Source organism: Bemisia tabaci, unplaced genomic scaffold (assembly GCF_918797505.1).
Source record: "Bemisia tabaci unplaced genomic scaffold, PGI_BMITA_v3".
NCBI lineage: Eukaryota > Metazoa > Arthropoda > Insecta > Hemiptera > Aleyrodidae > Bemisia > Bemisia tabaci.
Genome location: NW_027311735.1, coordinates 1 through 20,004, shown reverse-complemented (window position 1 = coordinate 20,004; position 20,004 = coordinate 1). Strand labels below are relative to the sequence as shown.

General features: G+C 38.2%; 2 long non-coding RNA genes across 3 annotated transcripts in view; both read right to left on the bottom strand.

Moving 5' to 3' along the window:
- LOC109037826 (uncharacterized) overlaps positions 1-17,283 on the bottom strand; it is a 308,967-nt gene extending 291,684 nt beyond the window's left edge. Inside the window, exons 1-3 of one of the 2 annotated variants that reach the window (XR_011900727.1) lie at positions 17,144-17,283; positions 14,062-15,476; positions 12,605-13,778 (exon numbers count right to left, since the gene is read on the bottom strand). This is a non-coding gene — a long non-coding RNA (uncharacterized lncRNA). Of the gene's footprint in view, positions 1-12,604; positions 15,477-17,143 lie in introns of those variants that run through there. The other variant, XR_011900726.1, reaches the window with a different exon arrangement.
- On the bottom strand, positions 8,253-10,871 carry LOC109035764 (uncharacterized). The gene is made up of 3 exons (XR_002009280.2): positions 10,532-10,871; positions 9,249-9,467; positions 8,253-8,431 (listed from the first exon to the last, which is right to left on the bottom strand). It is a non-coding gene; the product is annotated as an uncharacterized lncRNA (long non-coding RNA).
- Positions 17,284-20,004: the final 2,721 nt, after the last annotated feature.

The window sequence follows — 20,004 nt, the reverse complement described above, 5'->3', positions numbered from 1 at the left end:
TGGCTTTTGAAATGCTTCGTAGTATTTTCATTTGTATGACTTCTATCTTTTTTAAATTTGACTTGGCTGCACAGCCCCACAACTGGCAGCCATAACTCCAAACCGGCCTCAACATTGACTTGTAGAGGAGCAGTTTGGTTTCTAGAGATAACTTGGATTTGCGGCCAATCAGCCACTGCATATCATGAAATTTAAGTCTTAATTGCTCGACTTTTTTCTTTATGTGTGCACCCCACTTGAGCCTGGAATCCAGGTGGAGGCCGAGATATCGGGCGACTGTGTCGCGAGGGATTTCAGAGTTTCCTAAGTGAAGAGGAATATGAGTAAATGGCCTGTTGGTAAATACAATTTCTACCGATTTAGACGCATTTAATTTGGTCTTATCTTTGTTTGTCCATTTATTAATCCTGTTTAGGTGGGATTGAGCGTTAAAACGTGCCTCCCTGTAGCTTTTCGACGCTGCTAGCACTAGCGTATCATCGGCATAAACTCCCAGTTTCCCCCCTCTCCCAGACTGCGGGATGTCTGTGGTGAAAAGGGAATAGAGAAGGGGGGAAAGACAGGAACCCTGCGGAACTCCTGCCCTTATTGGTCTGAAACTTGAGGTGGTATTTTCATATCGCACTCTAAATTGTCTACCTGATAAAAATGAAGACAGGAGTTCAACATGGTTACATGGGAGCATTTTGTAGAGTTTTCCGATGAGGCGCTCGTGCCAGACACGATCAAATGCCTGCGCTACATCAAGAAAAACCGCCACACAGTATTCTCCCTTTTCCAGGGAGTCTTCTATAAATTTAGTTATTCTATGAAGTTGATCAATTGTAGAATGTTTCGCTCGGAAACCAAATTGGGCGTCGATTATTAGATTTTGCTTGCCAACTATCTCGTTCAATCTCTTAATGTACAGTTTTTCAAAGAGTTTGCCGATAACAGGCAACAACGAAATTGGCCTGTAAGATGCAGCCTCTGTAGGAGGTTTGTCTGGTTTTAAGAGGACGAAGATTTCCGCTATCTTCCATTGAGAGGGAATATATTTGCATCTAATGACAGCATTAAAGATTGAGACCAATTTCATTATTGCCCTGTTAGGCAAGTTCTTCAAAATCAGTCCTGAGATTTTATCAAATCCAGGTGCTTTGTTTGCCTTAATTTTACCTTTTATCTCTTTAACGATTTCTGAGGGAGATATGGTTTTTATTTTTATTGGTGGGATTTTTTTGATTTTTCGGGGTCTCAATGTGGACACTTCCCCTTCATTCTGCAAATCTGAGTCAGAACTGCCGGTGGAAACATCAGAGTCAGATAGTGTTTCCAGGTCTTCGTGCGGTTGAAAAGCGGCTTCAAAGTGATCAGCTAAAACCTCTGGTTTTTCAGCATCTGTATTTGCCCATGTATTGTCAGGTTTGCTGATTGGGAATTTTAACTGTTTTGGCCTTTTTAAATATTTTGTGGCTGCCCATAAAGAGTAGTTTTTATCTGCTGACGGAGACAAGGAGTTAATAAATTTTTTAAATTTGTAATTTAAAAATTCTTGTGTTCTTTTCTTTACTATTGCATTTAATCTGTTAAATTTTGAATTGTCTTCAGGAAAATGGGTGAAATTTGCTTTTCTTTTGGTTTTTCTTTTTAAACGAATAAGCTTTAGAAGTTCCTTTGGGATAGCGTAAGGTTTTATGTTATTTACAGCTACAGGTGTATTGGCTGCTGCACAGGATCTGATATTTTCCACCAGCAGCTCCGACTCCCTGTCAATATCTTCTGGAGTGAGGACTGGAACGCTGTTGTCAATTAAATTTTCTAGATCTAACCTGAAATTTTTCCAATCTGTTCTTTTAGAGCAAATTGAGGGGGGACGATTATCAAGGATTGGAGTAGTAAAAATCTCCAGAATGATTTTTGCATGACCTTTTTCCATAGACATTAAGGTATCACATGAGACGTGGTCAATAAGATTTATGTTTTTAAAAACAAAAAAGTCTATTAGATCAGGTTGGTGGCCTGGATTAGTGGGAAAATTTGTCGGTTTTCCGGGGGATATAAAATTCCCGCCAACCAAATTAACTGCTTCTAGGAGTGATACGCCTTTAGGGTTATCTCTCCTGGATCCCCATCGAGGATTTTTAGCGTTCCAATCCCCACCGATCAGATACTTTGGGCCTAATTCCTCCAAAAACTCAGTGTAATCCTCAGTTGAGAGGATGTTACGGGGTGGAGTGTATATTGAGGCTATGTGGAAAGAGTCTAATTCCGTTTGCACGTTTACGATTACAACTTGAAAAGCATTTGTCTCTATCAACTTGATAAGATTGTGAGTAATGTTTTCTTTAATTAAAATGGAAGACCCACCTCTGTGCTTATTTGCTGGATGAAAAGAGTTAAACATTTTATATCCAGCAAAATACCTTTTATAATCGGTCCTGGTGAACCAGGTTTCCGATAATAGGGCTATGTCCACATTGAAATCCCTTAGCGTGACATTGAATTCTTCGGCCTTCACCCGGGTCAGTCCGCCGCAATTCCATGCCATAATGTTTAATGACTTGCAATTAGTCTTTGCTCGTAGCTCTTTAACATCATCGAAATTGATTTCTGGATAATTTTCCTGTTGAGACATTAAGAAATTCTGATTAGTCAATGAATCACAATTCAATTTAAAAAAGTCATTCATTTCTTTGTTTATCTTTTCTGGCTAGCTTCAAGTTTACTCACTTTCTCGGTGAGAACTCTGAGCTGAGCATTCAAAGTTTCTATTGTTTGTAATAAGACACCGATCAGAGCGGCAGAACTGTCTCCTGCGCCCTGTGTTGCCGGATTAGCTGTATTGCCTGATAATGCTTGAGCAAAAGTCCTATCTAATTTCTTTGGAGGAGCATGAGTTGTTATATTTTTCCCTAGTTTCGGAAAACTTTTTTGATCAGGGGAGTTTTTCTTAGCTTGGAGTTGCTTTTTTCGTACAACTTGAAATTCTTTCGCGAAGGGACATCCGCGATAACTCGCGGGATGACCGATCGCGCCACAATTTACGCATTTTGGATTTAAGATCCGACCTTTAAAAGGACACTCAGGAGATAAATGTTTGCCTGCGCATTTGACACATCGTGGATTTTTTCTGCAAAAGTTGTGAGTATGCGAAAAACACTGACATCTTCGGCACTGTGGAACTATCTTATTATCTATCTTCATTGGCTCTATTTGAACAATAGTATGAGCAGTTGCTTTGATCTTATAGATGTTTTCTATTGATTCTGAATGGTCAAAATCAAGTTGATGAACTGGTATTTTTATGAGTTCGAATTCCTTGATAGGTTTAGCATTTGTAGTTTGATTTTCAGATGTTGTTACCGAAGGGGTAGTTTGAAGGGGGGTAGCAGATTCAGGATCAGTATCCATAGGCATAATTGTTTTTTCATTTTTTTTCTGTTGTTTCTCTACTCTTTTTCTCATGCAAACGGCTGATTTAATTTTGAAATTTTTTGAAAGGAGATCCGAGACAATTTCATCTTCAGGTATGGAGGGGGGGAGACCTTTGCATACAACTTTGATGTTCCGAGTGTTTTTATTGGAGTGAGAATACCATTGTACTTCTCTTTCGTTTAATTTTTCAGAGATTTTTCTGAAAGTTTCGTCGTTAGAGGGATTTACCTTCCAGGTTTCACTACCTAAAAATTTTAAAACATACTCTTCTTTATCAGACGCTTCTTTCAAAAGTCGCTTAATTTCCTGATAATCTTTAATTCCTACCACTTTAATGGGAGGGGGTGGTAGAATTTTTGGGGACCTATCATTAGGATTAGAGGTATTAGACTTATCGCCAGGCTTAGAGTTATTCGACTTATCCTGTGTAGCTTGGACGTCTGCTCCACTTCCAGAGGCGTCTTTGGAGTCCGGGCTGGATTGATCCTGCTTCCTTTTCCTCTTTGTAGTTTTTTTAACTTTCTTTGCCGCCGTCCTTCGTTGGTCTTGATACTCCGGATCTGAATTGTAGTTCGGCCAGTCACCTGATGAAAAATCATCATCCGTTTCCGCAGCTAGCAGCAGGGCTCCAAATTTCCCGCCGTTTTGTTGGGGAATTTCCTTGTTGACAGTCACGAATGTCTTCCCCTTATTTTTAGAGCCGCCGGCCACTTGAGGTTGCGACTTATTTAGTTTAAGCTCCTTAATTTCGGCCTGTATTTTATCCATGAGGGCCTTTTGCTCTTGGATAAAATTTTTTGCAAGGATGTTTTCATCGTGCAGTGACTTAACAGCAGAAATCGACTGCAAAATAAACAATTTTGTCTTCTCATTTAGTGCAGGGTCTCCCTTGACACTTCCAGGGTCTGTGGTTAGAATTGTCTCTACCTCCCCTTTATTCGAACCGCCAACGCTGTCCGGAAGGGGTTGTGCGCTAGCTTTAGCATTATTCTCGGGCTTATTTTCCCCTGCTGCCCCAGGAGGCGATCTTGGAAGAATCGAACTTTTCTGAAACGGGTTTATATTTTCAGCATTTGGCATCGCTGTAGGTGTAGGTGTTTGAGTTTTCAACGGACTCGCTCTGGGGAGAGCCAGTCTTCCTCGGGCAAGGCACTTTTCACAGCCGACGAACCGACTGTCTTTCCAATAACAAACAACATTGTGTTTGCATATTTGATGCGAACTCGACATAAGATATCACCGCACTTGTTTACGTTTTCGCGCCGTTATGCACGGCATCCGCGCCTTGCGCGCGCTGTCCGACCGCGATGAGCGGACTTCGCCCGTTTACGCACGATTCGAAAGTCAAAGCTTTTCTCCGGCGAGAGCACGACCACGACCGCACCGCTCGAATGATCAACACCGAATGCCCGAACCGAGTGATTACACATCTGAGGTGTGTCTCATGGTTCTTCAAATTAGCAGTTTAGAACTAAATTAGGGACTACAGTGACTCAATCCAGTTCTGCTTTCTTGTTCAATGTTTGTTATCAGTGTCTGTTCTTTTACGTGACCAATCTAGTGCATGCACTGTTACGCTATAAGTACAGGTATTATTGCTTTTTTCCTGCTGTCAGACCTTTTTCTTAAGCCTGCTGATTCACCACAGAATCTGCCCTAGTTGTGTAAATAATTTGGTGTGTAGTTATTGAGTTAATACCTCCTTGTGGTGATGCAAACTTTCTCAGATCCGTCATAAGTGGGTTTTGCATTTAGACGATCACTCGGACCAGATGAAATCACTGCTCTAGCAGTTTCAAAATACTTTGATCTCTGATTCACTAATAAATAACACTTTATGGTGTCATTTATATTTAATCAGTTCAAAGCTAATTCGACAATGAATCATCAATGGTCCGATCTAGAGTACCTATATAGCGAAAGTATGGACAGATCGCTTCATGGAGGGCTTAGGGCCCAAAAGTGCAGCCACCCTTCTAACCAACTTCTAGCGCACAAAATTTCACTGCCAGTCTGCACATTCCAATTCTAACCAAGAAGGCTAAGAATGTACATAAATGAGCGTTCTTCCGCAAAAATGAGTAAATTTATGCAACAAGTAAGTCAAATACGTGCTTTATAGACGATGGTTCGTAACAATTGTATTAGTAAAGCGCTCTGGATAATTGAGATTCATAGGTTGGCTGCATTTCTGGGCCCTAACTTTATTCGCGAAGACATCGGTGAAGGCCTGATGGATTTTCGGAGTTTCACATCTGTCTATACTCTCGCTATACAGGTACTCTAGTCCGATCGAAAAAGGAATTTTCTGGTGCGTGCTACGGCTGAATCGACATTACCTACAACTCAACTTTCGAAAGCATGAACCTTAAAAAAATTCATCAGGAACTGGTAGGTACTTGGTAAGTAATAACTATGTTAGCACTCTCCTATTTCTGAAGAGATGTGTGTCTTGTAAATTTCAGAATATACTCTCCCTGCCATAAATCTAAAGAGGAATACAACATCTCAAGTGGGTGAAGTTATAAAATTGTGGAAATTGGTCATTTAAAGGGCTTTTCTGCTCGAAGACATGACTGAACCAATCTGAAAGCTGTGAGTTACGAATGATGGAGGGTCCAAGGTGTCTTCCCTGCTTTAAAAGATAAGGAATTGTACCTCAGGCCTTAAATGCTATTGGAAATTCCAAACATTGTGAATTCAAATGCACGCTACACTTCATCAATGAATATGGAAATTTGTCTCAGAGAAAATCTGATAAGACCATTCTGGTAGTTATTTATCCCACAAAAAAACCCTTGGGAGGGTGCCATTCGGACGGCAATAAACTAGAGAACTTGACCGTCCCGATTTTACAGATAAACACATATGATACGAGAAATCGGGACGGCAATTAATTCTAGGGTTTGTCTCATGCTGGTAGTCCACCCGTTTTTCTAAAAAATAAATAAATAAAAATAGGAAAAAATAAAAAACAGGAAAAAATAAAAAAATTGCCGTCATGCCGCAGAACAGGAGCATAAGTAAATATTTTGACTTCTTCTATATCAAAAGCAGATCCCAATAGGTACTCATCATAGAAATGGTACCCAATGCTAAAGTGATTTATCAAACATTTCTGCGGCATGACGGCAATTTTTTTATTTTTTCCTGTTTTTTATTTTTTCCTATTTTTATTTATTTATTTTTTAGAAAAACGGGTGGACTACCAGCATGAGACAAACCCTAGAATTAATTGCCGTCCCGATTTCTCGTATCATATGTGTTTATCTGTAAAATCGGGACGGTCAAGTTCTCTAGTTTATTGCCGTCCGAATGGCACCCTCCCAAGGGTTTTTTTGTGGGATATCACCTCATTTTTCATCAGATATTTTTTCTTTTTGTCAAAAATTCTTTCACTTACTTTAAATTTTAATTAATTTTATTTAATGGTTGATTATTGGTTATTTAATGGTTATTTAATGGTTGGCGGGCGGATCGCGAAATCCTCCCTTATCCGGCGCCTCGGGGTAGAGAGGGATCCCAGTGCGGAATTTCAGGGTCACACGGCCTCCCGTTCACGAGATCCGCTGATACGTGAGTCAGTGAGTGAGTCAATCAACGTGAAGTCTGCTTTATTAGTATGGATTAATTTTATTTAATGGTTGATTGATTCATTCATTGATTATATTAATACATTCATTTTACTTATTGTTATTTTTAATTTTTTAATCCATTTATTACTGCGAACATTATGGATAGAAAATAACTGAAAGCATTTTTCGAAGATAATATTCGTCTCAATTTTGGGCCTTTTTGTCAACGGTAAATTATTCACGGTTGTCTGAAGCGCCTTCAGTTAGACCCGTTTACTATCAATACTTTAATGCACGGAAAAAAGTATGTAATTCAATTGAAGGCGTTTTGTTCTGAAATACTAACTACACATCCAGCTAGAGTATATTAAATTACAATTATTCTTTTCAGATGAGGGATTGTCATGTAATTGTTTGTTTTGTCATGTATGTTTTTTGTATGTAATTGATGTCACAGATAGAACAATGTGAATATCTTCAGAAAAAACATTATCAGTTGCATCCAAAGATGAATTGCTTTCTTCAATTGAGGAAGCAGCACTTTTGACGGAAGAAAATGCATGACTTATTTTGCTTCGTTTACGGACTTCAGCGTCAGTTTTATTAAGAGCAGATATTGAACTTAAAGTGGTGGAAGACTGCTTTGTTTCTACATTTTGCTTTGCACTTTTATTACGATGCCATCTACTCGTAATTTGTCTCCGCAAAGGAGATCGATTTTTTATGTAATATTTCCTATTTACAATAAAACGTTTTTCTTTGATAGTAGATTCCGTACGAGGTGATACTGCAGAACTTTTTCTTGCATTGTATTTTTTTCGGTAGAAAGCTTAATTCCTCTTTCGGTGTTTGGTAACCATTGTAAAACAACAAACAACTTTTTCTATGTTCTTACAATGAGAATAGGAAATTTACCAATAAACCTGAAGATTTAAAATTAAGAATCGCCAAACCACAAACACTTATGTTTGTAATGTAAGGACTTGGCGAATACATATTTCTAAAACAGAGAAATTAATTTTGACCAAATAATTATCAAGCCATGATAACTATACATGTGACACATGAAAAATGCGGTACTGCTTGAGCGCTGAATGATTCAACAAATGAATTAGCCGATCACAAATGCTTTTATTTGTAAATCAACAAATGAATTAGCCGATCACAAATGCTTTTATTTGTAAATATTGGAGCAGATTACTACTTAAATTAACTTACTAAGTTTTATTGTAGGTAAGAGAAATAATGTGGCAACAACAGTTCAATTTGCATAAATCAGAATATGTATGTTGACAAAAAGGCTAAGACTGTCAAAGTATCAACAGGACTTTGTTTCTCTGCCACCCATGAACTTCTTAATACAGGCAAGCTCCTGTCCAAGAGATCCTCAATAGGGTTTTTTGTCAAAAAACAACTTGAGTTTCTTCAATTATTAGTATCTGAAACAGAACAAATAAGAAAATCTGTCTAAGCTTAGAAAGTCAAAATTAAAGCAAATACAATGCATCAGACTTGACAATGAGACATTGCGATTATTACACACTAAGGAAATAGAATAATATCTGCCGTGTAGTATTTTCTTAATGCAATGCAACAGCAGATTGACTGCAGACTAAATTAATCACAAACCCTTTTCAAAATTTCTTCATAAAATTCTATTATTTTTTCTTGTGGAAGAAAAAAATGCAGAACTGATAGATATGAGCCTTCAAATATGCAGTATGTGCAACTTGCACTGCAGTACTGTTGCTGTAGGGTTCCCAGTTCTTTGATCAAGACATGACTTCTGCCCCCTCGTCCTTAACGCAACTCTTTGTACACTTTGATGCAGTTGGACTAAGAGCCAGAATTTAGCACGAGACGTAGTTGTGAATTTGGCTTAAGGACTTCAATAACTTTTCAAGACAGTTCAGCACATACGTAACGTATACTTAGAGCTCGTTTCAGATTACTTTTCCTTTTTTGATGTATGAGCGAGATTGGGAATTCCTTATTTCGCGCATTCAACTAAAGAGGAAAAGTAATGTGTAATAGGCTCTACACGTCAGGCCTGTGGTGTAGGGTTTGTTTCCATAAAAACTTACAGTAAAAGAGTCTTCACTTGTCCATGGAATTTTTAAAGTAAGTTGAGCAGAAGATGCACCATGTTGATTCTCAGATATTTTAATCTTCTGTCAGATTCAATTTAAAAACAAATACTTCGTATGACAGATTCTTCATTTCATTCTGAAAATAGTTAGTCTTATCATGTATTACCTTAATTCATGAGGTAGCTACAAAGAGGTTCATGAAGCAGTTGGAGAAAAGATACGCTGTAGGTACAATGCTACTGGCTTTGAGTGACACTGTCAAAGTATCAACAGGACTTTGTTTCTCTGCCACCCATGAACTTCTTAATACAGGCAAGCTCCTGTCCAAGAGATCCTCAATAGGTTTTTTTGTCAAAAAACAACTTGAGTATTCTTCAATTAGTATCTGAAACCGAACAAATAAGAAAATCTGTATAAGCTTAGAAAGTCAAATTTAAAGCAAATACAATGCATCAGACTTGACAATGAGACATTGCGATAATTAAATGCGATAATTAAATAGAATATCAGCCATGCAGAATTTTCTCAATGCAATGCAACAGCAGATTGGCACAGTAGACTAAATTAATCACAAACACTTTTCAAAATTTCTTCATAAAATTCTCTTATTTTTTCTTGTGGAAGAAAAAAATGCAGAACTGATAGGTATGAGCCTTCAAATATGATCTAATCATATACCCATTCAACCAGGGGCCAAATTTTGTGAGTACCTACTTTCGACACAAAGAAGCAACAACTGCTGATAAGCCCAATTGGCCCAAACCACACCAATGGCCAATTAGAGGCGTTTCAACTGTCGTCAGTGCAGGCAAGGCTTGTTCAAAGTATAAGGCCTCAATAGACGATCGAATTCCCGAACCAATTCCGATCAAAGTAGCATCAAAGTGTCGGGAGTCATCAGTCTGAAATTCATTAATTTGCTTCATTTTAAAATGAAAACTTGACAGAAATGTTTCCTGTGGCAGGAAATGATGAATGATGGCACTCCGGTCTGTTCTTACTTTGATCAAAAAAGTGCGGCCCGTCAAAATTTGATGGTAGATGGTGGCCACTAGTCATCCTTTGATCGGAATTGGTTCGGAATTTGATCGTCTATGCAGGGCTTATATTTAAGTATCAGTGGGAGGGTGGCAGAAGTCATGTCTAGATCAAAGATCTTAGAATCCTACAACAACAGTACTGCAGTGCAAGTTTCAGAATAAAATGACTTTGTATAGAAGAAAAGAACTATTGGATGTATTTGTGCTATTAGGTGTGTGCGCAAGATTTGCATGCAACACAGTTCCTTCTGGCTTTTCTGTTGGATTTTTGCTTCGTTTCATGCAATTCTACATACATGATGCAGAACATTTGAAACAAAACTGCATCTCATATCTCATTTTGAAAAACTATCCACCTGACTAAAACTTATCTTAGAAAAAACATGCATCGTGTATAACTGCAACTTACCTTGACTTGTCATAATCGGCACTTTCCGTGGATCATCATCCGAAATTTCTAAAGTAGCTTAGTTGGTGGATTGTCTGCACCCAAAGACAGAATATTACTTTAATTGATATTTAATTAAAATAATGCATAAGTAATCACGTTATCACTTGGAAGCTCGAAACAAGATCCGCGAGTTGAAAAAATGAGAAATGTGAGAATTACGAGGTTAGTAGAGTACGTAGAAATCCTCAAGACCAAGCCGCGGAACAAAATGGATTGTCTGCACCCAAAGACAGAATATTACTTTAATTGATATTGATATTTAATTAAAATAATGCGTAAGTAATCACATTATCACTTCGAATATGAAGGGCCGTTTGTAACTAAAGATACGAATGTTGGCAATATATAAGATATGATGTAATATATGAAATATTCAAGATATATAGGAAATTTGAAAGATATACACGAAACTGTCGCAATACATAAAGAGATGTGTCAATATATAGGAAATCGACTCCAAAATATATGGCGAAAATCGTGCAATATATAAGAAATGTGTCAATATATAGGAAATCGATTTCATAATATATATGGCGAAATTCGCGCGACATACAGGGTGATCCATAAGTCCTTTCCATCCCCTCGAAATTTTTACCTAATTAAGGCAAAGATTTGAAACTTGGGGGATGTTCCTAGGTCAAATGGAGCTACTTTCTGGCCCCCTTAAATTTTCCGGGGAACACTTGGGGGGGGAGGATGGACGGAAACCAATTATTTTTTCAATTGAGAAGACCCCCTTTGTTAAACCTGGTTCGAAAGAGCATAAAAAAAAGGGAAATTTTCGGGTAAACCAGAAGTCAATATCTCAAACCGTTTCAAAATGGCGTTCGGTTGAAATTCAGGATGGCCGAAAATTGACACCGGTTGTTTGTCAATAGATTTGCACGAAAATCGGTATCTACGGGTATTTTAATATGAGAAAAACGAATTTGAAGTTAGATTTTCTAAGAAACAACAAATTTCGAAAATGGCCAAAAATTCAGAAACTTGGAAATTTGGGGTATTTTGACATGAGATTAACAAATTCGAAGTTAGATTTTCTAAAGAATAACAAATTTCTAAAATGGCCAAAAATTCAGAAACTTGGAAATTTGGGGGTATTGTGGCATGAGATTAACAGAAGTTAGATTTTCTAAAGAGCAACAAATTTCCAAAATGGCCAAAAATTCAGAAACTTGGAAATTTGGAGTATTTTGGCATGAGATCAACAAATTTGAAGTTAGATTTTTAAAAAAAAATCGGCCATTTTGGAAATTTGTTGTTTTTTTTCAGAAAATCTAACTTTAAATTCGTTTTTCTCTTAATATAATACCCGTAGATACCGATTTTCGCGCAAATCTATTGACAAACAACCGGTGTCAATTTTCGGCCATCTTGAATTTTAACCGAACGCCATTTTGAAACAGTTTGAGATATTGACTTCTCGTTTACCCAAAAAGTTTCCTTTTGTTATGCTCTTTCGAACCAGGTTTAACAAAGGGGGTCTTCTCAATTGAAAAAATAATTGGTTTCCGTCCATCCTCCCCCCCCCCCCAAATGTTCCCCGGAAAATTTAAGGGGGCCAGAAAGTAGCTCCATTTGACCTAGGAACATCCCCCAAGTTTCAAATCTTTGCCTTTATTAGGTAAAAATTTCGAGGGGATGGAAAGGACTTATGGATCACCCTGTATGTCGCGCGAATTTCGCCATATATATTATGAAATCGATTTCCTATATATTGACACATTTCTTATATATTGCACGATTTTCGCCATATATTTTGGAGTCGATTTCCTATATATTGACACATCTCTTATGTATTGCGACAGTTTCGTGTATATCTTTCAAATTTCCTATATATCTTGAATATTTCATATATTACATCATATCTTATATATTGCCAACATTCGTATCTTTAGTTACAAACGGCCCTTCATACTTCGAAGTTCGAAACAAGATCCGAGAGATGAAATCCTCAAGACCAAGACCAAGCCGCGGAACAATAATAAGAAAGTGAATGGAGAAGCGGAACGGGGGCAGGATATTACCTACAACGGCATTACCTCCAAAAATCCAACATGGTCGAGCGAGAGATCGAAACTTTGGCAATGTGCCCAAATCGATCGGTCGATGTTTTGAGATGTAAGGCTGTCTCGAATTTTACGATGTTGCCAAACCAAAAAGTAAGCATGAGATTTCTTTATAGGTGTTTCTCACTTTCTACCACTGTCGATGGTCTGGGTCTGTGAGATTGTGCGAGTTGTGAGATAATCTGATAATCGCTCTCGAAACATGAGCATGAGCGTAAATTTAGAGTTAGAGGTTAGAATCCATTAAGTGAAATTGGTAGAAATGTATGTATTAAAAGGCATTGAATCACAGGATCAATTAGTTTCTCGTAGACTTTTCCCCTAATACTCGTGGATCGGGAGACTTGTAATTTAAGTAGTATTGGTGATGTGATTAGATTCGTGAAAAAGTGTAACCGCATTGCTTGCTTTTAACTAGTGCTTATGGTTTTGATGCAGTGATTGTCATCAGTTAGTTTCCTCTACTACACGACCGCACCCTTATGAAGGCAGATGAAGAATAAAAGTGGTTACTTCAGTTGTTACTCTTTCTCTAAATTTTATGTTTTGGCGTCTCCGCTCCGAAATCACAAGGCTGCCGTGTTCCCTAGCTATGCAGATCGCTTGCTAAGTCTGCCCCCTGTGGAAAGTCTATTCATACCTAAGTTCTCTCCGGTTGGAATTTCTCTACTTCAATGTACGCAAAATAATATTTTGCAGCTGAAGAACACAGCATCTCTCTTGCGGCTATGAAACAATCCAGTTTTCTCTCTGAGCTATTAGATTTCATGATGTGCTTGACTTGACTGTAGCTTGATCAGTTACCTAGTTCATCCAGGATGTCACCATGCTCTTCCACAACTCTTGTTGTTTAAACAATTAATGGGCTCCATTAATTAATGTTCGACAATGTTGTGGAAAAGCACGTCGATAGTCCGTCCAAGCATCGAAGGAGAAGTACATTTGTATGAAGGTTTGTCAAGTCTGGCTTAAAGTAAGTCATGTACCTACCAGCCTTTCACCTATCAGCACATCTTAGAGCGCAAGTTTTCTGACAAATAGACCAATTCTGCATTGTCAGAGGTCAGACAATGATCTACCTTTTTTAGAATCCTTTCAGATGTTCCAGTAAACTGTAAACATCAAGTAAACATAACCTCACTTTCTTTTTTTTTTTTTTTTGCTGGTTTAGTGGCTTATATTCCGTTGGAACCTACAGCCATCGATAGACAGTATTTATTGTCCTTAGACATCATAGGATTTAGGCACATCCATGCTCCAGGCTTTCAAATTTTCAGGGATTAAGGCCGAGTGGAATCTGTTTCTGCAGATCCCCTCGTCAGTTCCATGAAAATTTGTCGCCACCACCGGGATTCGAACCCGGGACCTATTGGCCTAGAGTCAGACGCGCTGACCACTAGGCCAACCTGGCCGGCCAACCTCACTTTCTTCTTTTACTTTTACACAGAGATAGAAGAGATAGCAGCATAGAGTAAGAGTAGTTAGAGGTAAACTCTCCCGAATAGAACCCCTAAGAACTATACCATCATTGCAGCCTGATTAGAGGTTTTTTTGAAAGTTGATTTCTTACATACGGAAAAAAATCAGCGATTCTCGGAAAATTTGGGGGAAAAAATAGGAATAGTTGGTTAATAAATTAGGTATCGCTCGGCATATATAAGAGCTCCGCCGAGTGACGGAAAATTTCAAGGGGGATATTGTGGCATTTTCACGTAAAACTTATGAAACTTATGCGAATGAATGAGGCTGCTTATGAACCAACAAAAAAAATGAAAATTCAATTTTGAATTTTTTATGAGATAAACTTCGTTGGAAAAAAAACATTGTTAGTTGAACTTGCAAATCGTCGGCGTGATTATTGTTACAGGCTGCGGAACCAACCCGTAAAAAGTACCTAAGTTTAAATGCATGGGAATATCCACCGAAAAAATTAAATTGCTCATTTAACAGTTTTGTACTTACAAACTGTCCGACTTGTTCCAAATGAGGAGCTTGGAGGACAAGGCGCATAAATGCAGTTTTTGAAAAAATTAAGATATGGTATCACAGCAATGCCCCGCAGTTTATTGCCCCGTGAAACTCAGCCTGTTGCTGTTGCGCGGGGCAATGCAACTAAAAAATTAGTGCGGGGCAATGAAACCAAATTTTTGCAATCCCCCGCAGGAATGAAATAAAATTGTTTCACAGCCCCGCACCAAAAAATTTAGAGTTTCATTCCCCCGCAAATTAAATTGCTGATTTTTCATAAAGTTAGATTCTTTCAAAGTCATCATAAAATTCTGAACGACATTTTCCATTCCTTGGAGTTTCTACTCAACAGCCTGGTCTATTTCTTCTAAAAACTTCATGCAAGAAAAAAACAGTTTGCAGCAACTCAACATTCACTGTGTCTAGTTCTCCTGAAGAGGTAAGATATTTCAATTCCAATCGTCCTATATTTTAAAAACACTTTCAGAATCGCACTTCACAGGATTCCCAACACTTCCAATTTCTTCCCTTTCAATTCATAGGAAAGTTAATAAGCTCATTCAAAGTTATTTCTGGTCTTTGTACTTTTGGAAGAAAGTAATAATAATAAAAAAAAATCCTACATGCTATTTCTTTGAAACAAATGCCTTCCAGGAGATTGCACTTTTATGATGCAGTGCATTGTTTTTCTGTCAATCTTTCAATAAATTTTAAGGTAGATTTTCAAGAACTTGATGATGTGATTTTGCTGCTAAATCTCTGTTAATAACTGATCTAATGCGGAAAAATCAGTTGAATCACAGAGTGCTAGTAGCTTTCATTTTTCCATGAGGATCCCAGCAAACCAAGCACTTCGTAAAGAAGTTCTAGAAAAAAAGAATAAAAAAACAGGCATTAGTGATTATTTCCTCATTGAACAAATAATTATAAGAAATTGCAAAATAGCTTCCATCGTTTGAAATGTTTACACCTTGGCATGTTGGATACAGAATGAAGTGAGTGACCAAAAAAATAAACATCCATAACATTGAGAACTACAGATAGAGGGCATACATGAGGCAAAAATAAGTGACTGCTGGATTTTTAAGTCATGCTAAATAAAGAATAAATTTGTTGTTAAGTATGATAGGTAAATTTCTGTATTTGAATTTTTTCTTGCGTTTCTATTTTTAATATTCAATTCATTTTCCTAAATGAAAGTCCCGTCACAGAATTTTTCTACTTAAAATAATTGAAACCTAATGTTTGACAATTGACTGATAAGTACCACTGGTAAGCATAGTGAAAATTGAGAGCCCAACCTCAGCTTCTAGGAGCAATCCCTTCAGCTTTTTATGATCTTATCTGTGACTTAGTCAATATTTAAACCATGTAATTTATTGTCAGGAAAATCTCATTGTATCTACTACAATTGGATTCATGTAAACCTACATTTACTCGATCACACTCGAAGTATTTCGACAGTGTGAGTCGGCAATCACATAACTCGGTTTGCGACATCGCAGACTTCCTGTCATACTTTATTTTTTAAAAAGAACACTAGTCAAAGGCAATTCTTTAAAACTGCCGAGATTTTTCTTCTCAGTGGGAAGAAAATTCAGCATAAACTTCAAGGAATGATGTCCATTTGTTCTCCTTTCAAAAAATTTCATAGAGCCGGAGATTTCCAGACACCGCAAACAATATATGTGATTGCGGACTTACACCGTCGATTTGGGCTACTGAGCATTTTCAGGAACTTAATGAGAGATTCATTGAATGGAGGAGGGGTAGGGCATGAGCGTAGCAGTAGAGGTGATAGAGTTAGGGAGTGAGGGTTCAGGAAATTCACTCCAGATAATCTATAATTGAACCCAAAATTCGCAGATGGGCATTTTCCACACAATATTCATAATCATTTGAGGCTGAACGTTTGACAAAATTGGTAAATCACCAGACTATGGCGCGATGTGCCACAGATCTGTGCATCACGCTCAAGATCACCATAGTAATCTGGAAAATGCACTACAGTGTGTGCACCATGCACCAGGTATGATCACAAATTTCAGGTCTCTTTCATCTAGGTGAAATCTGCCACAGGCTGGTTAGAGTACTACTTTATGTTTACTGCCAACTGATCTTTAACTGTTATAAAAATAACTACCATCTAAACTTAAAAATCAATGTATGGTCAACTTAAGGTTGGACTTCTAAGCAGGTTGTACCAGCCATTACGCAGTTTCAAGCTTGCAAAAAAGCGTTTGAGCATGTGTTGGTGCAGCCACAGGCATTCTTTTTGGATTTCTGTTGAGGACTATTGTGGCATCAAGATGTATGCCACATTGCACCATAGCCTGTACAATTCCAGGGCTTGCAATAAGTTACAGAATCAGAACACTGTATCATCTAGTGGGGATCATGGTCTTTGCACTGCGCATAGGTACTTCGACTACTGCCAGAGGGAGTATCTACTTACAATGTGCAAAACATCAGATTCCTATTATTATGTTCATGTTGAACTTGAGATACTTGATTAAAAGGAATACTTGCTTACCATCAGAAACTGCATGAAATGCCCGTCTTTTCAGAAGAATTTCGAATTGTCGTTGCGAAACTAGTTGCAGTTTCTAAGTGCACTTATCGATTCTTTCATAAGAATGAAGAAGCTTAGATTTCCTTCAAAGTGGGTATAAAATAAGGACCATAAACGAGGAAGAGTTGAAAAATTGATTTTAAATTATCACAACAAAAAAGTAATGCCCAGATAATTATAAACACTGAGTTTCGGGCCAGCCAGCATGAAGTTAGTATTTAGTAAGCTACGAGTAACGCAGAGAGTTTTAGGTTATGTTGATGTTTTCTCGTTTCGCTGTTGCCATATGGTAATTCCTTTAAAAGCTCTTTGAGAGGTAATAAGTCAACTTTAGACATAACTAATGTAAATTTAACTTTATTACTGACATGTCTCACTGTAATCGCAGTAAGTACATGCCATTTGTGTTGAAATTACAAAATCTATCTGTAGCCCACTACCTCCAATTTGGCTCCACTGTTATTTTTGCTTTCCCAACCTTCCAAATCAGATGTGCACCATACGATTTGCCGAGCTCATCAGCTCATCACTTAATTCTACAAAGAAACAACAAGTTTATGCCAAAAATCTTCAGCTGATTAATAAAAGTCGATCTTAGTAAGCCCTTAGTCGTAGATAAAGTGAAAATTTAGAGATTCAATGGATGTAATATTTTAATGAGGTTGGCTACACTGAGATCGCGGGGATTTTTTTAGCGGGAAATCCTCTGATACTTAAATTCTCGCAATGAACATTTTCAATTTTATCTGACGAACGGGGGTGTTTTAATTGTTTAAAAGCCCATCCGGGTCGACGAATATGCACTATTTTTCACGAGGAATCGGAAAAAAAACACTTTTAAAGGCGATAAATCATTAGTAAGGAAGAAAAAACAGGCCGAGCGCAAAAAATTTACGCATCTGAACACAGCTTGCTTTCTTTAGTTCTTATTCAGCACTTATTTGGTGATGCGGATTTTTATTTTTTGGTGCACGTGTTTTTTTTTGGAGGGGGTGGGAGGGGGTTAATATTTAAAAAAAAACCCAAGTACAGTGTATTTCCGTATAGTTCATTGCAGTAAGGGAGAATTCTTATTGAAGAAAATGAGTCACGGTGCTGGGGGGGGGGGGGGGGTCAGCATTTTCAAATATCGTTTTTTCGGTCCATATGGTTAGAATTGGCATAAAAGGGGCTTATTGCGCATACTGGAAGATCAAATCTGTCTAACATCATTTCAAAATGGCGGCCGATTAAAGTTTTGAAACTATCCAGTTTCAAGGACAGACATTCTCAATTTATTAAGTTTAGTATGAGAATTTCCGGGATCTTTGAAATTATTTTTATTTTTTTGAGGGGGGGGGGGATAAATATCGATCATTTCCCGCACTACTCGCTATCTCCCCCCCCCCCCCCACCATCGGAAGGGGGAATATTTTTGAAATAACTCTATTTGAGCGCATCTCTACAGGTATCCGTGGCGCTAATCTTCCTACAATTTTTATACCAAGTTACCCAATTTTATGCAGTTACAGGTTAAAATACTTTCAAATTGTTGCATTTAACAAGTTATTCGTGCATCAAAGAAGGTGTTTTTACACCATCCAGAATTTCTGGGGGGGGGGGGGGCAAATGAGACTATTTCAAATTCTGGGGGGGGGGGGCGGCCCCCCTTCGCACGCCTCTGTTACAGAGATTTTGGACTTAATCGATGCGATGTATCGCATGATCGCATGCCAGTTCGACCACGTCATGATAAAAACTCATGAAGTTTAACATCTCTGCGACCAACGCCCAAAACCGCAGGGGGACGTAACGTCACCGTTTTTTTACCGGCTGATGAGAGCAGAGAGCAGGGGAATATATTTTGCTGTCGACGGACTGATATCGACCAACTGCCACAATCTCGGCATTTCCATCCGATCATTCATGTTCTGTAGTATCGTTGAACATTTATTAAGAGAGTCCAAATGTCGCTTCATTTCATTGATATCCTTCATATATGGGCTGGGCCATTATCGGTCCGAGAAAATCAAACTAAAGATCAACAAAGCGACTCACACAAGAAAAGCAACACAGTTCGGGGTCGTTTCGGCAGAGTTATGTGGACTAAAGGGGTCAGTCGAGAAAACTATTTGTTTTGAACAATGTATCGCCTTCAATTTTCATTGCGATTAATCCACCGTACAACTGGCTTGTTGAGAAGAACGGGCATTTGCTGATTGGTTTCGCGCCTTCATTTCGTTTAACAAGCAACACATCATAAACCACAGACTGGCAACATTGTATGAGTTTCAGCGCTCTCTGTCGGCTTTTGGCCGCAACCCCTCTTGGGTCACATTGCCACAATCGATTCGATATATCGCAGGGGAGTCTTGTGGAGGTAATGCCGTTGGAGGTAATGCAGTATTCCCAAGCGGAACGATTGGAATCGAATCACCATCGATTGATCGATACATCGATGCCCCTTTTAAAATCTTGCAAAGCAAATAACTTTTTTCAGAGAAACTTTTAAAAGTTCTAATTGCAAAAAGGCACAATGGGAATCCATTACGCGTTGATTCATATATGGTGTTCTAGGGTTTTGATCACTCGTTAAGGTGGTAGAGAGTATAATCTTACGATTTCGGCCCAATAATTGCGATATTAAGTTGATTTTCGTGTATACAGGGTTATCCAGAAGTCTGGGACCCCCCTTATAACTTTTGAACAAAAAATGCTAGAGATTTGAAATTTGGGGAATGTTCCTAGGTCAAAGGGAACTACTTTTTGGCGTACCCAAAATTTTGGGGGGCGCCCCCCCTGAGGGGGGCGGACCCTAACTTTTTTTTTTCAAATGGGAACCC